Genomic DNA, 16,526 nt, shown 5'->3' with positions numbered 1-16,526 from the left:
CTGGGATGATATATTTGTGAACAGTCCTGCTTTGAGTAGGGATTTGGACTAGATGACCTCCTGAGGTCTCTTCCAGCTCTGTTTTTCTATGATTCACTTATTTCACCTGATGAAAAATAAACAGTATAGAAGGTTATTTTAGGTTCATGTGAGCCATACTGCAACCTATTCAGGCAATAGATTTGCAGATTTGTTGAGGAAGTGGAAAGCCCAAGCAAGAGTTCCTGACTTGGTGATCGGTACAGTTCTCTACTCAAAGACTCTACATTTCCTCCTTTCACAAGCCAAAGAAATGTGATGAAATACTGGATATTGCTTTTGATATGCTTTGTCTTTAAAAAGAATGCAATTAGAATACAAAGGAACCTCCTATCACTGGTATTATAATGACAAAGAGCTCTGCCTCTGGTCTATGGTACAGGAATACTGACTTGGGACAATGCTGCTACAAAGGATCTCCTTCTCTCGTCTTACTCCCTATTTCATCAATTGCCACAGAAGTGCTGAGGGCTCATATTGACAGTGGGAGTTGGGAGAAGGAGGCAATTTCCTATTTGATGGGCCTAATTTCTTCCTCCTGCTGAAATCTCATGAATGAGTAGTCAATTGTGAAGAATTTCTATGGGCAAGACAACTTTAAATTTTTTTCCTGACTTGACTGAAAGATGTACGGGCTAATATTATAACTGTATGGATGGTATTAGATGCTGTAACAGCTAGCCTGATACAATGATCTTAGATCCAAGTTATTTATTTTTTTAAAAATCACAAGTCTACCCTGTCCCAAATGATAACAGTTTAAGTTGACTCCACAAAGGCTGAGGGCTTGTTCTGGAGTGGTATGACCATCTCAGAAATAATTTTTTCTTCTCCCTGCTCTAACCAGGAAGGAGTACAGGGAAAAAGAAAAAAGAAAAGTGATGAGGAACTGAAAGGTTTAATTTAGCAGCAAACAATGAAAGAGCTAAATATGCATTGTTTAGCTAAACAGTGACAGAGGAAACGTAAGAGTCTGTAAATAATTGAAGAGATTCAGCACTAAAAGAAAGTAGCAAATTTATTGGAAGTGGTACAATGTGATATGACTAGTAGTAAAGGGATGACATTAAGAAAAAGAATATTAAGACTGGTTATTAGGAAACACTGTTAGGTCAATGAGATCTATTAAGCTTCCAGTGACATGGTAATAGTCCCATCTCTAGGGACATTTAAAGCTAAATGCTAGGAAAAAACATTAGTAAGAACAATTCCATATTTGACAGGGGAAATAGAATAGACCACCTAATACATTTGTTTCTAATGTCAATAATTCTGTAATAAGTACTTGTTAACAGCTGACCCTAGCCTGAAATAGCGGCCTCAACAGTATCACAGACTGACTGATTACCATTCAGAGAGTACAGTATATGGCTCCTGCACAAAAGGAAAGATGAAGGATGGGCTGGATTAGTCCTAGTTGCTTAACAACCTTCCCTAACCACATACAGCAGTTCCATTTCTCCTAGAAGAATGGCCAGTCTCCTAATGGAAACTATGAATACAGAGTCTCCAGTTTTATCTCCCAGAACAAAAATGGCCATTCCAAGAGAAAAATAATCCAACGTCAACCAGGTAGAAGTTGCTTCCAGGAGAGTTTCTCACAGGAGAAAGAACATCTGCACACTTTCTCATAGTTTAACTGTTCCTGAGGACCAGGAGGAGTGGAGCTGCAGAGAAAAGGTGCTGTGTCTTTCAAAGAGTAGGAATACCCTGATTTAGAGAAGATACCAGCTGCTCCTCTTTGGCTCCTCAGACACTTGAGTCCATACTGAGAAGCAGGCAGGGGGCTTTGCCATCTCAGCACCTAGGCACCAGAAGCAGAATACAGGGAGCAGTTCCACCCCCCTACTTCCTCACTCTGGAGTCCCCAGAGAGAAAAACAGGCAGGAAGTTTTGCCATGCTGCTCTGTCTGCTTGGCTCTCAGAAACTGGGAGCCAACTGGAGGAAGCAGTGCCACAAGCCCTCTGCCTGCTTCTTTCACCAGAGTTCCCAGCATGAGAAGTGGGCAGGGGGCTTCTTCCTGCTGCACCAGTCCCCCTGGGAATGGGAGGACTGAAGCTGCCCATGCCAGTATCACCCAGTATCAATATCCAAACCAGCATCACCCTGGTCTTGGGAAGGTACAAGTAGTAAGGGAGAGGCTTTGCAATCCCTTCCCAGCTTAAGCAAGAAAGACAACAAGCCTTGTTGCATTTAGTGTCAAATACTAAACTCATTTTCCCTTAATTGTCTCCAATAGCACCTATAATAATTACTGTAGTCAACACTACAATGTTTCACATGTTTTAACACACTCCCTGCTGGAATTAGTAAGAGCCTGCCTTGTTGCACCTTATAATGTGAGCCACACAAATGATGATTGGTTTTAGTGCTAGCTGAAGTCACACTTCAGGCCAGCAGGGGCCTGAAGTAATAAAAAAGGTAAGAATTCCCTTGCTTCCCCTGCCCCCCTCCTCCCATCCAGACCCCCACCCCCAGGCAGTAACCATCTGCCCCTTGGGGCTCCCCCTACCCCTGTGTATTTGTAGCTGCCCAGCTGTCTGTCCCAGGGGAGCAGGCAGGGAAGGATTAACCTATTTGTCCAGCCACCACTGCCATGCTGATGCTTTTCTTGAGGCTGAGCCCACCCAGAGAACAGCAGTAGTGATGGGAACCGGACAAGCAGGTTAACCATTCCCTGCCTGCTTCCTTGGGACAGACAGTGCAGGCAGCCACAAGTAAGCAGGGGAATGGAGTACAGTGAGCAGGGATCTGGGGTGCTGGGGAGGGTGGGGTGGGGGGTAGTGGGCCTGATCCAAGCCAGCAGGGGAGAGGGGGGTGATGTTTACACTAGAGTGGCCACACCTTAGTGTAACATAAACTGGATAGCATGGATCAGAGAGTACTGCCCTGGAAGTGGCATAACTTTGAGCTGTATAACAAGTGCTTAAAGCCCATTTCACGTGTTAATGTGCAAGTGTTAAGAGCTCCATGAGCTGCCCAAAATTACCATGTAACAAGTCCCTAAGGCTTGGCAGAAATCATAGATAAAGGTCTATCCAGCAAGATGTACCCAGGCAGTGTTGCGATGGGTACTGATGTAGAAAGAAATCTAGGGAAGCAGAGAGACACACTGCTGCCTTCAATGAAGGGATGGGCACTTCTATCAACCTCCCCATTTTTAAGCGAATTATTGCCACTTTCCTGAAGCTTTAGAAAGTAACTCTAACAGAGTCATTACACATTGGGATAAAAACTGCAAGTGTCTAAATGACTTAAGACCAACAACTCATTTCCAAAGTGAAACTATTTAAACAAACTTAGAACCCGAGTCTCACTGGAAGTCACTGGAAAGTAAACAGCTTTAAGTATTTTCTTAAGAACAGCCTCACCTTCATGCAGACATTTCTGAGACAGAGGACGGGCTCCATCAAAATAAAAATATTCCTTGTTGGGATAGAATTCAAGGAAACAGTGGCAGTATTAAAAAAGGAATTTATTTTAAAGCAGGAAAATCATATGATCTTGATTTAAGATACTATAATATCTGCACTATTACTGCACACTCAGTATTCATGAGTACTCTACAATCATACCTGTGTATATGTAAACACAGTGCGCTATAGCAATTGATGTGTTATTTAGCAGCTAATGATGTTTATAGTCTTTGAAGATTTTCAACAGCTACAAGTACAATATTTCAAAAATTGCACGTCAAATTTACCATGCCTCTGGGAGGACAAATCAGTACGTGTTATATCTGTAAATCTGGAAGCAGAACAACAGCTAAATGTATTATAATCAGGAGAAGGAATGCAGAGCACGTCAAAGGGAAAACCTAAAACTAATATAGTAAGCAGTAACCATTATTCTTTTCTCAAAAAATGTTAAAGTTACTGAAAAATGCATACAATGAAACTGCACTTAAGCGAACTTCCCCCCACCCCAGAGAGAGAGAGAGAGAGAGAAAGTGACTGATATTAATAGCTATATCTATAAAATGGAGGTATTAACAGCCCCCATAGTTAAAATTGTGATGATGAACTAAAGTTTTACACTTTAGTGAATAAATTCGAAGGTCTCCAAAATCAGTACAATAAGTCTTTAGAGGATGATTGGATTTTTCATATAAAATATTAAGAAAAATACCTACTGACGTGCAAAGAAAATAGATTAGAATTAGGCCATTTTTACATTTTCCTGTTTCCTTTTGTTCTGAAAAATATATATTATCTTAGACAACAGGCATTTCTGAATTTTTAAAATTAGACAACACTTTACTCTTCTTAAGATAATTGAATTTTGCCATGATTAGCTGATAGAAGTACCATGTGCCTGCAGTTACCCTGATTATCATGGGGAAAAATAACTTCCATTCTTTATCAAAGTCTTCTCTTCAGCTCTGTCCCTGGCTGTTGGCTAGATAGTAGGAAAGTAGCTCAGGAGAAAAAAAATGGAACTTAGGATATAACGGGCAGGAGAGACAGAACAAGCAAGAAAGAGAGAGTCTGCATATCAGCTCAACAGTAGCTGGGAATGGAGACTGATGGACTATGGGGGATAAATACAGGCAGTCAAAAAGCTTGAAGTTGAATTGATTCAATCTTCAATCTAAGCTGCATAGACTGAACTGATAAGCAAGTGAACAGACATTCACTTTGATTCTGGAAATGCAGCCACATGCTTGCAGTGGCTCTGGCCAGAAGCTGGATGGCACTAGAGCACACCTCCCTGCTAGGCTGGAGCAGACAGCTTGGGCCAAACCTAGCCCACCCACCCTGCAAGGGGCATGGTGGGGGAGGTGCAGAGCATCCTGGGGTGCTGGGGACTGTACAGTAACGTGAATCTGGAGGGGCTCTGGAACTGATTTAGTTAACCTAAATCAGTTAAGTCTGATACTACCTCCATCCAGGTGCATCTTAAACCAGTTTCAGCCATTTAAAAGCAGTTTATGTGCATTGAGCTTCTGTTGTGTTACATACTTAAACTAGTTTCTGATCACTTATATCAGTTTATGTGCAACTTCTGACTCTGGCCTGGGTGACATGCTGCGGGTACTTGAGGCTGAGAAGAGAAACTGATGAGAATTACACAACTTAACCACTAATTCAATTTTGCTGTTTGATTTGCACTGGTGGGAAATACAGTCTGTTTAAATAGGAAATCAACATTTGGGGAAGATGGATGGAGTGGAGGAAGAGAAATAGCTCCCATCTCTACATAAACAATAGCTTTAAAATGCAGTAACCTCAAAAGTAAATTTATGATGTATTTTTTAAATAGAAAGAGAGATAGGAGAACCCCACCTGACACATATTCCATACCTCTCCCCTACAGGTTGATTTCCTTTGTTTCATAATTTCTATTTAAATTGCTAAATTATTATAGAAGGTTGATAGGAAGCTTCAACACAATTTGTTCTAGATCCCACAATCTAAATGCAAAGCAGTAACAGATTTAGCAGCAGATCATCAACCAACATAGCAAACTACCAAACCAAAAACAGTCACTACATTACTTTGGTCCTAATACAAATCATCTGGAGCTACAATCCTATTTTAAAAATGGACACTGAATTTCATCCAAGTGTCAGCTGGTAATTTCACACAGAGGTTTTTACTATATAGTACCCCACCATACAAATAATCTTCCATCAAACAAAAGAAAACAAATCAAAAGTATTAAATAAAGCAAAGGGTCAGTAAGAAATTCTTTTTTTTACCCATGCCTAGTGACCTCCACATGAAAGATCTGAAAAATTCCATTAAAAATATCTTGAAGCACCATAGCATTGGAGCTGAGAAAGCAAGACATGCTAATGTAGGAACAATGTTGGCACAGATAAAAAGGAAGAAAAGGAATAACACAAAAGGAATAACAGATAAGTTATATTCTTTCTTTTCCATCCAGCCTTGTATACAGAGTGGATCTATCTGAGACGCCTCCAAAATATATGTTGCATTTATTTCTCTATTTCTTTGTAAATGTCATATTCTATAAATATATTCTAATAGTGCTGAAATTGCATGTATAAGACAATATTCTTCCACTGAAGTCACTGCATTCTACAAAGGGACACAAAATAGTAAGGGAAAATCATCTTTAAAGTGCCCCTTATTTCCCTTTTCTTCCAAAATTACAAATACTATACACATTAAGAGTCTGCAGCCAGCTTTAGTAAACTGCTACTTGCATGACAGCCAGCAGATAAAAGTGACAAGTGAGATTTCTCATTCATTGCTGCTGGCAACCCACTACCTTTCAGATCCCTTTCCATGGAAGCAGTTTGGATGGGGGAAAATAAGGTAAAGGGCTATTTTTAAAAGCCCACATTTTAAAATCAGCATCCAGCAGCTGAGTCTGAGCTCTTGTTAGCTGCCTCTCATCTTCCACTCCTGTTTCCATAGAAACCATAGCAGTAGCATTCCCAATCCCGCCAGGACTTTCCCTAGCATCTGCAAATTCGGTCATTTCCACATTGGACCTGGTCAGTATCCTGGGGAACATGACAGCATTGCCCAAGCGTGCAACCCTTGCCTGTTGGTTTTACAACACAAAAAAAGGTTCTGCATTTAGGAATCCTTGCTCTTCCTACTCTATAAGCAGGATAGGGCAGGATGGTGGTTGAAACCTGGAGTACAGCCTCAGTCCTAGGCACAGCAGCTGCTCCCTCTTCGCCATTGCTCTCCCATTAGACTAAGCTTAGGGACAGACGTTACACAAACTGGTTTAAGTGATCAAAAACTGGTTTAAACCTGTAACAGAACAGAAATTCAGTGCACATAAACCACTTTATAAAAGGCTGAAACTTGTTTAAGATAAACCTGGTTGAATGTAGCATCAGACTTAACCAATTTAGGTCAAACCAGTTTATAAAACTTCTGTCCCAGACCCCTTCCCGGTTCAAGTTAAATCAGATTCCTCCAGAATCCCAGCATGCTTTGCAGCCCTGGGCTGGGCTGTGCTTTCTGTTCCAAAGAGCACAGATGGCTGGCTCGCTGTCCCCCTCTCTCCCCCTCCCCACCAGCAAACCCCAACTGGGGTCTGAGGCCAGGGAAGGCGATTAAACTCACCTTTGCTTGAGTACAGAGCTGTATTACCCTGCTGGCTTACTTAGTCCTGGCTGCAACTGTGGACTACAAATCCCAGAGGCACCTGGAAGCAGGAAGAGGAAGTGATGAGCAACACCCTGCAGAGTCCTGCTGCTATGATTGTGGACTGCAAATCACAGAGACCTCAGGGGCAGCAGGAAGGAAGTAAACACACAGCCCATGCTGGCGACATGCCAGAAAGATGTGCGCTAGCACCCCCCAGGATTCTGGCTTGAACCATCGCAGGCATGTGGCTGCATTTCCTGAACCAAAAGTGAACGTCTGTTTATTTCCTTATCAGTTCAATCTTTGTAGCTTAGACTAACCTGCAAAGAATGAATTGATTCAGCTGCATGCTTTTTGACTGTCTGTATTTTACCAGAGTGGGGTGAATGATAAAAAGGGAAAGAGTAGGTTCTTTTTGGTCTCCAAAACATATGACACAATGGACGTAAGAATCAATTCTAAGAACGCATACTGACTTTGGTGGCCAGCATGGAGGAGGTAGCATTTTTTTTTAGTCAGGGCAACATATGAATGGATTAAAAAAAGAAACAACAACTCCCCTCTATCCGCCGCTTTGAAAAAATATAATAGTCACTCATGGAGGAGAGACAGCTACCATCACCCAATCAATCTGATAGGCTGGACATTCCCTGGTGCTTCCTAGTAGCATTTACAATAACATTATAAAATAGATTTCTAAAGCACTACTTACTGCAATATCTGGATGGCATGCACCAGTTCAGTTATCCTCACAAAGAAGAATGTCCTTTAACTTAAGACACCTTCTTACAGAGAACAGGTGCTACAGGATGATTTTCTAGGAGTTGTTTCTGACAAGGGCAAAGTGGGGATATGCACTGCATAAAGTAGTAGTCTGCTGCATAAAGTACCAACAGCAGCTTCTGTATTGCCTTTATAGTCGATCACTACTGGAAGATAATGAAAAAGTAGAGGCTTAAGATGACAAATACACGAGTCACTGGCACTGTATCACCAGAAACAACTGCAACTAACTAGTCAATGGTGCAAGGTATTGCTTTGTCACTAGCTCCTCTGTGCACTCTAAAGCAATAATGCAAGTTCACATCCCTCTGACCATAAGGGAGCAGACATATATGAAAAGGTAGGTAGTTCCTCAAAATTATTTTCTTTCCCAACTGACATTATTTCTGGCTTATGAACTAAGCCTGTGTCAGTTAATTCATAAAACAAGCCTTTCTTTTTCTAAAGCACAGTGGGATGAGGAAAATGCCATTGTCCATCTTTGTTGAGAAAAAGCAGTTGAATGCCAAGGAAGGTAGATCTGCCAGTTGACAGCAGTGGGGCTTAGAGGGATCTAGTAATGTTTTCAAATACAGATGCTATTGAATAAGAGGTTGCAAATCCTATCCTAATGTGAGACTCTGAGAAGAGAAAACTACCTAACACTAAAGGCGCTGACAGAAGTGACATTTGCCACATGATCGACCCCCTGAACATACTCTGCAGTTGTGCCATGACACAGGTGCACAGCTGCAGAGTGCTTTAAAGGTGACCAATTATGCAACAAATTAACCTTCATCAAATGAGGGATCAGATGAATGCGCTCCAAAGCCAAGGACTTAAAGTAACTAGAGAGCTGCAGAGGGGGTGGATTGGAAACCCCCTCCCCCCCACCTCAGAGCCCTAGAATTGGTGGAGAGTGCAGGGGGACAGGGCTATGGGAGACAGGCTGCAGGCAAGCAGCTCCTCTGCTAGATCAGCTCCCAGGTGAAGCTCAACTCCCCTCTCCTTTTCCAACCCAACAGCGAATGTTTGTTGGGTGGCAAGGGGGGAGGGGGAAGGAGTCTCTCTAACTCAGGGTGCTTTCTGTGAAGCACCATGAGTTAGCCTGGGAAGCTGCATGTCTGTCAGTGCTCTAAACGTCATAGCATCTGATTAAGCAGGCTGTTGCCTATGAAAGTGTATGCCCTTCTATACCCATTAAACTGTAAGATGCCACTCTGCTTAGCCTTCTGAGTGACTTCAGAATAACACAGCTAACTCCTGCTCCCCTCTAAATGTCTGGGATCTCTTTAAAAGGTATGAGTGGAGACATTCTAAAACCATTCCCTTTCACATGTTATGCCCCACCATCAGATTAGCAATAGCTGGCAAACAGCATGTGTGTAAAAAGCCAGAAACAGCATAATTGTTTAATTCTCTGCATTAAAGCCTTAATCTCCACATGAGATGTGCTGTTCAGAAGACCCTGAAATGTCACAAGTCATGCTAAAAATCAATTCTTGTGGAACTACAGGTTGCAAAACAAACATGATTTATTTTTAAAAAAGGAAGACATACACACACGTGTAAATGGATCTATACACAATATATTTATTGCCAAGAAATTTTAAATGAAACATTTTACAATCTGACAACTCAGCAGAGTTAACAACAGAGAATCAATAAAAGTTGCATTACATCCCTAAAATAAAGTAGGTTAAATTTTGACTGCCTCTTCATATTGAAAGTACTTCTAAGTATAAAGGGCATATGGGGACAAAAATAGTTTAAAGTGAATTCTATGCATGTGAATATTGATTATTTGAAAATAAGAATATTAGTTTTCAACCTTGCGTCCTATATTCTAAATGGAGAGAATGGAAATTACATCGTGGAGAGACTATTATTCCCTGCATTGTTGGTATACATTTATTTATGCTGACAATTTTTGTCCAAAACACTTCTTGATAAAAAATCCCTCCTCCCAGATTCTAGAATTATACAGTACTCTAAATCTAGATAGGGGCAGCTTAGCCCAGCCCTGCATAATTTATTTTCCAACAAAATTTTCAGTAGCATAGCTTATTATTCCATAGTGGCTCAATATAATTTTTCTGTTTTTAGCTGAATGATAAACTTTGTCTGGATTCTCTTTCTAGCAGAAGGGCCATATTCTGCCTTTCCAGTTTCAGACAAAATCACAGCGTTATTGGTAGGGCATGGCATGGTGCTAAGTTGACAGAAAATTGATCTTTTTATCTCCTGTGCACCAATCCTGAAGCTGACAACATGAAAATGTACTGCTGTGCCCATATGGAGCAAGTCACCAGCTAAGAATGAAAGTTGTCACAATTCAATGCCCGTTTATAATTTATCATACTCTGTTAAATTAAGATACTCTGGTGGGAAGTTTTGTTCCTAGCAGCAAAAGTGTCTGCATCATAATTGGTATAAGTGACACAATTTTTGGAAGCCTCAAGGTCAACCAATATGGAGTTTAAATTATCGTGTCATTTCAGTTGGGGATCCTCTGAGTCAGATTTGGGGCACACAGCTGAGGATAGACAAGAAAACTCCTATTGCTGCTGTTTGCATCAAGTCTACTCTGTGACAGATATCTTTGACATGCCACACTTCACAAGTCCCAGCTGCAGAACAGTGCAGCTATTTGGATACCAGTGTTAAACTTGGTTCAAAACCTTAATCTACTATGGATTTGCTATGTGATGCTGGGCAAGTCATTTAGTGTATCTGGGCCTCAGTTTTCCATTTGTAAAATGGGAATAAATACCACTTCCTATTTCACAGGGATGACAGTAGGACAAAAGGTTTAAATATTGTGGGACATTTGGGTACTGGAAAGATGGGCCATGTAATTTTTGCACATAGATTCTCTCACTTCACATACAGTATTAGAGAAGAAGGGATCATGCTTTGCTCTCAGAATGGTGTAATTTTTAAGAAATAAAATTTAAGGATTTAAAATGCCAAAAGGCAAGAATAAAACTGAGAAAATTGATTTTTTTAGATTCAAGTCTATGGCACCAACATTGAACATGCTTCTGCCATTTTCTGATGCTTCAGGCTCAGAGGAATGTGACAACTGCTGCTGAAAATAAAGATTGGCTTGATCTTGGAAATAAGATCAGCTCATAGGATAAGAGAGCAAAAGAAGATGAAGGAAATACCTTGATCAGCTAAAGAAAAAAAACACAAGATGTAAAGAGGTACTGGAAAACTGGTATCAATGTGATAAACTGCCCCAACACACTACATCAGGTTATGAGACCCTTCCCAAGACAGTATGTGCAAGTGTGAGAAGGTGTACTGATCATTATGTTAACACATGGGACCATAAGAAGAGTTGAAGGTTGTATATGTGTAAACAGAAACTGAATACTGGATAAGGATGAGAATTTCATCTTGCAAAAACAGTATTTATCAAGACTGCAAAACAACAGACACATTTCAGTCTTAAGTTATGCACTTAAGTCCATTCAGTTTGCAGAGTCCCATTATCAGTGGTCTCAAGGCTAATGAGATACACAGGGAAACATGGATGCATTCAAGTGGCATCAAGGGAACAGTCTAGATCAAGGAATTTACAAAGATAGCAAATCAAATGGTTCATTTCTTCATTTGGTTCTTTAAGTTCAGAATCATTTATTTTGCAGACACCAACTACCTCAAAGTATGTAGCATTTGAATAAATAGCATGACAATCCTTGGTAAGTCACCTAGCAATTCACTAATTAAAAGTAAAACCTATGTGCCATTTGTCCATATTGGTTTGGAGTCAAACTAAACTAAAACACAATGAATTCCGCAAAGGCGATATTATTGTTGACATTTTATATGCACAAAAGTCTATAGCATTCAAAGCTATATTTCTTAAAGAAACTGTTATTTGGCCACATTGTGTACACAAAAATAACTTAATTAAAAAGACTGCCAAGTCAAAAATACAAGAGTTAGGAAGTGCCAGAATGCACAGTGATCATGTAACCTTAATTAAACTCCATTATGTATTTGCATTAAGTTGTCTTTATTTGCATGTTCATCACAACACTGTTTTCCTTTTCATAGGATCCCAGTCTCATTCCATGTACAGGCTGCATCCGATTTAAAATACCAGAGGAATAGTGCGATTGGGCAAGAGGTTATTTTACCCAGACTACCATATTAGGTCTTGTTCTGGAGGATGGAGAGGAACTAAAAGAATAGCCCATAGGCTGTAAACAGGGTGGGCCACCCAGGCCATGGCCTGACCAACTTTTAGCACATGAATTTAGCTAGCTATGCAGTTAAAAAAATAGCTATATAGTTTTAACTGAAATGACAATTGTGCATTTGTGAGTTATATCAATTAACATGCTAGAAATTGGTCGGGATGGCCCACCTCATTCCACTGGCTCATCCATTGGCTTGGATGGCCCACCTCATTCCACGGCCTATGCAGTAGCAAGAACCTACAACCAGTGATTCCAAATGAAGATGGATCTACAACAGAGGCAAAGACAAGGACAAGCATCAGATTGGCTTGGCCATGACTTGGCCAAATGTGTCAGGTGGTAAACATTTCCAATTATTATAAACTTGCATCAATTTCAGCAGTTTTCTCTAGATTCTAGATCTGAAATGTCAAATCACTTCACATTTTTAAAAGTATGTTTTAGCAGTTTGGTTTTTTTTTTAAATGAAAACTGTTTTTCTGTAATAGTAAGTTTTTCTGAGTAGCAGTCTAACAAAGATACAAATACAGGCACCTTACTGTACACTTATGTGTCACAGGATAAATACGAGCTATGTTACACACGGAAAATGTTTTTGTTGTTTTTGGTGCAATTTGCATGTTCTTATAGTCCTCTTTCAAAGATAAAGATTCAGTTAGATTTACAAAGACAACACATTGGATACACCCAGAATACGAAAACTGTCCATATTCTGGATGTGCTAAAGATTACACTTGCATGACAACAGTAACAAATCTATGATTTGCATATCTCTGCAGTGCTACACTTTGATTTTCATAATTAAAATGCCAGTTAATCTGGTCAGGGATAAGAAAGAACAATGGATTATGAACAGAAAAGCACTGACTTTAAGAGGTTTTAGGATTATTTCCAGTTTTGTATAATTAGCTGCATCTTTTAGCCACATCTCTTAATTACACTGTATTTCACAAGAAAGATGTCAATACATTGTTTTAAATATAAAAAAACAGACAACAAATAAATGAGGTCCAATTCATAAGCTCAGGGGAGTCCCAGGCACCTCTACCTCTCACTATAGATACATGGAGGATGAACCAAGTGGCAGAAATTATACAAAGTCTCCAATGGGAGGATGACAACTGCAACATTTAAAGAGCACCTCCTGCCCATTAATTAATCCTGCTGTATCTTACACCAGTTAAGGAAAAAGCCATAATTACCCTAAACTTTCACTTTTGAATAGAAATCTAAAACTTTGAAGCAGAGGTATCAATGGACAATTAATATTTATTAAGACAGAGGAGTCACATAAACATTAATAAGGACATACTGTGAGGCCCTGATCCTGCAACCCTTACTCCTATGAGTGATCTTTACTCACAACGATCTGATACACTTTTTCTGTTGGATATAGCCACAAATACATCTGACTTATTCCATACAACTGTTTTCATCGCTAAATTTTGTGAACTACAAATTTTATACAAGAGTAATCACCTGGCTTTAGTTTGTGTAGAAAAGGCTTATGATTGCTAAAAAAAAAAACCCTCCACTATGAGCATAATCAAGCTTGAAACCAGGAAGATTGATATTTCCACCCCTTTTTGAGACTGAGAATATTACTGATGTCAGAGTTACTACATTTTGCTTTTAACGCAGTTAAATGAAAGTCACCAAAATGCCATTAAAGTCTTTTCTTCTTGCTATTATTTCAATTCAAACATTCAGCAAGATGTTTTCAAACCATACAATATTTCTTTAATATTTTAACGACTAAAACCAGCCAATAAATACAATGCATTTGTTATCAATAGTGTTAGAAAAAGAGGAAACAGTTTCTTTTCTGTCTCCTGTTAGATTTCTTTTAGCAGCAACTATGAATGCACTGCTCCTCTTAGAATCCCTAAAGCAGCAGCTCCATTGCAAACTAGCCTCAAGGAGCGTCTGGCCAAATTCTGCTATCAATCTGACGCTGAAAAGCAGTGCAATTGTGCTGAAAAGCTCCGCCTTGCAAATTCCATTTCTTTGGGAATTGATTCCAGTGGCAATTATTACTTGCCTAGTCTACTGAGAAACTTTCTGCCACTGCAGTAAATTCTAATAGGAAGATCTCTCCTTAAGAGAACTGAGCGCTAACTCAGTTTGTTCATTCAAAATACTAAGTCCTATTCTCTCCTGCTACTGAAAACAATTCAGCTAAATGAAAGACATGTCTTGGCTCTTAGAGGCATGCAAAGACAGGAAAACACTACTTTTGCTTTACATTAAAATATTTTAAGACATTAAACAATTTTTAAAACCTGAAATTCTTAAATAGTATAGGTGAAAAAGTGCTCTCCAGAACAAGTAGCTTGTGTTTAGGAGACTGTTTAGTCATTAATGAACTCTATTACTATGGCCTATTTTTCCTTACATTTTTTTTAAATAGAAGAGTGTAAATGACTCTAGAAAGCTTTATTTTAAGCTATTACATAAAAGGTATGTAAGGGGGGGGGGCAGGTATGAGGAATGACTGATTCCAAACCTACCTTCAGTTTCAAAATGTATAAATTACTGATTAGATTTAGCTTTTTTTAACAATGTCAACTACCAGTTATAATAGCTTGTTTAATCCTCATGGTGGTCATTACAAAAATTAACTTATTGTTAAAGACAAATGCTATGAAACAATACCCTATGCTTGAAGTGTGTTACAAATAGCAAATTATTTTGCCTCTGTTATTCTGTGATTATCATCACATAAACCTAGCAGGCATAATCCAAATGACAAATCAAACTAGTAATTTTAATATAACAGAAAATATTACTGTTAATCTGCTAAAAAACATTCTGTACTTGATAATCTCTTGAAAAGATTCATGGAAGTACAAGCCCCATTAAGTGTCACACAAGCAGAACATTTCTGGTAATAAGAAAAATCAGATATTATATGAATTCAAGCAACTTGCCTAAGAAACTCAACATTTCTTTTACCTAGTCACAGTTTATTTGACTGCATATATATTTAACAGTTAGTGATAATGAAGTGGCAAACAAACACTATAAAATAGTACTAGTGACTTTTTACCATCACTACAGAATAAATACATTCATAATTGATCTATTATATATTCAGGTAGGGAAATGGAATGCTAGCCTTTCATTGTCACTCCACATACAGTCTCATCATCAGATAGCACAAATGAAATGCTAATGTAAGAGAAGATGAATGCCAATTTCCTTCACTTTGCTCCAAGTTTCAGTGGCTCTCCACAATAAAAGATAGCTGTTTGTGGAGACTGGCTTGTTCCATACCATTAACTCAGAACAAAACATATTTTTAGTGGGACAGCAGTGTTTACTTGTAAGAACTGATGAATTGTACGCCACCATTTATCACTTGTAGACAAAGACATTCAGGAGCAATTTTGGACATAAATCAAGGTACATGCTCCTAAATAAAAAAAGGATTGCATAAGTCCCTAAAACTGCATAGATTGAGGTCAGATTGGCCATAGCAACCAAGAATGGTACTTAGGCCTCCAGTAAGACTTAGCAACCAACAAATGAGCTCAGATCTCTTTTCATCTCCACTGGTGTGAAAGCCAAAATTAAAAAGATTAGATCACCCTGCACCCATCACAATAGACTTCACAATGAAAAAGTCATTTCTAGCCTTTGAAACGCATCAAATAAATAACATTCATCCCTCCTATAATGAACAACTTTCAAAGTAAATTGAATCTCCATAGTGCTGCTTTCCCTTGCTGCACCATATTTACATAACAATATATCACAGGAAGCTCAGAATGGGTCTTGCAAATGGGAGACTGAATAAAATGCATCTTTAGCAGTGATTACTGTATATTCAGTTTCAAACTGCATTCCATTTTCCTGTTACTTAAACAATATACTGTAGATATAATAAATATAAATAATGCTTTAAATCTTTCATTACAAAAGTTTGTCATTATTTCAAGGTGGGAATTGGCCAGTAAACACATCTCCCCCACTTCCTCTCCCAACACCTATACCCCTTTTCTAAGACTAATTACAAATCCTACATTGCAATTACATTCTAAAATGCTGATGAAATTAGCTAGCTAATATTTTACCCTCCCCACATACCCCTCATATACAGCACTTGCTTTCCTTTATATTTTAACTTACTCTGACAATTCTTTTTAAGCCTCACATTCTTTAGTATTTTATATAGTCCATGTCAACATTAAACTGAATTGATTGTTCTCTTTCCTGTTTTAGGGAAGATAGTTTATTTTTATATACTTATAATATTTGTATATCTTTACCAGAACAGCAACAATCTAAACTGATTTACTGTATACATTTTTTAAAAACTATTAAATATGTTTGCTTTGTACCGATACCATTGCATAGAGTGCATTTTCCTTTTGCTGAACTTGTCCTTATTAAAAATGGATCATTGTCCTCTTTTCCTTGCAGACTGCATAA

The 16,526-nt window shown here is 38.9% G+C and overlaps 1 long non-coding RNA gene across 1 annotated transcript in view; it reads right to left on the bottom strand.

Moving 5' to 3' along the window:
• Positions 1-16,526, bottom strand: part of LOC109316779 — a 28,881-nt gene that overhangs the window by 11,622 nt on the left and 733 nt on the right. The gene's annotated exons all lie outside the window — the stretch shown is intronic.

Source organism: Crocodylus porosus, unplaced genomic scaffold, assembly GCF_001723895.1.
Source record: "Crocodylus porosus isolate Cpor-Errol unplaced genomic scaffold, CroPor_comp1, whole genome shotgun sequence".
NCBI lineage: Eukaryota > Metazoa > Chordata > Crocodylia > Crocodylidae > Crocodylus > Crocodylus porosus.
The sequence above is the reverse complement of the archived record's forward strand: the minus strand, read 5'-3'. Positions and strand labels throughout refer to the sequence as shown.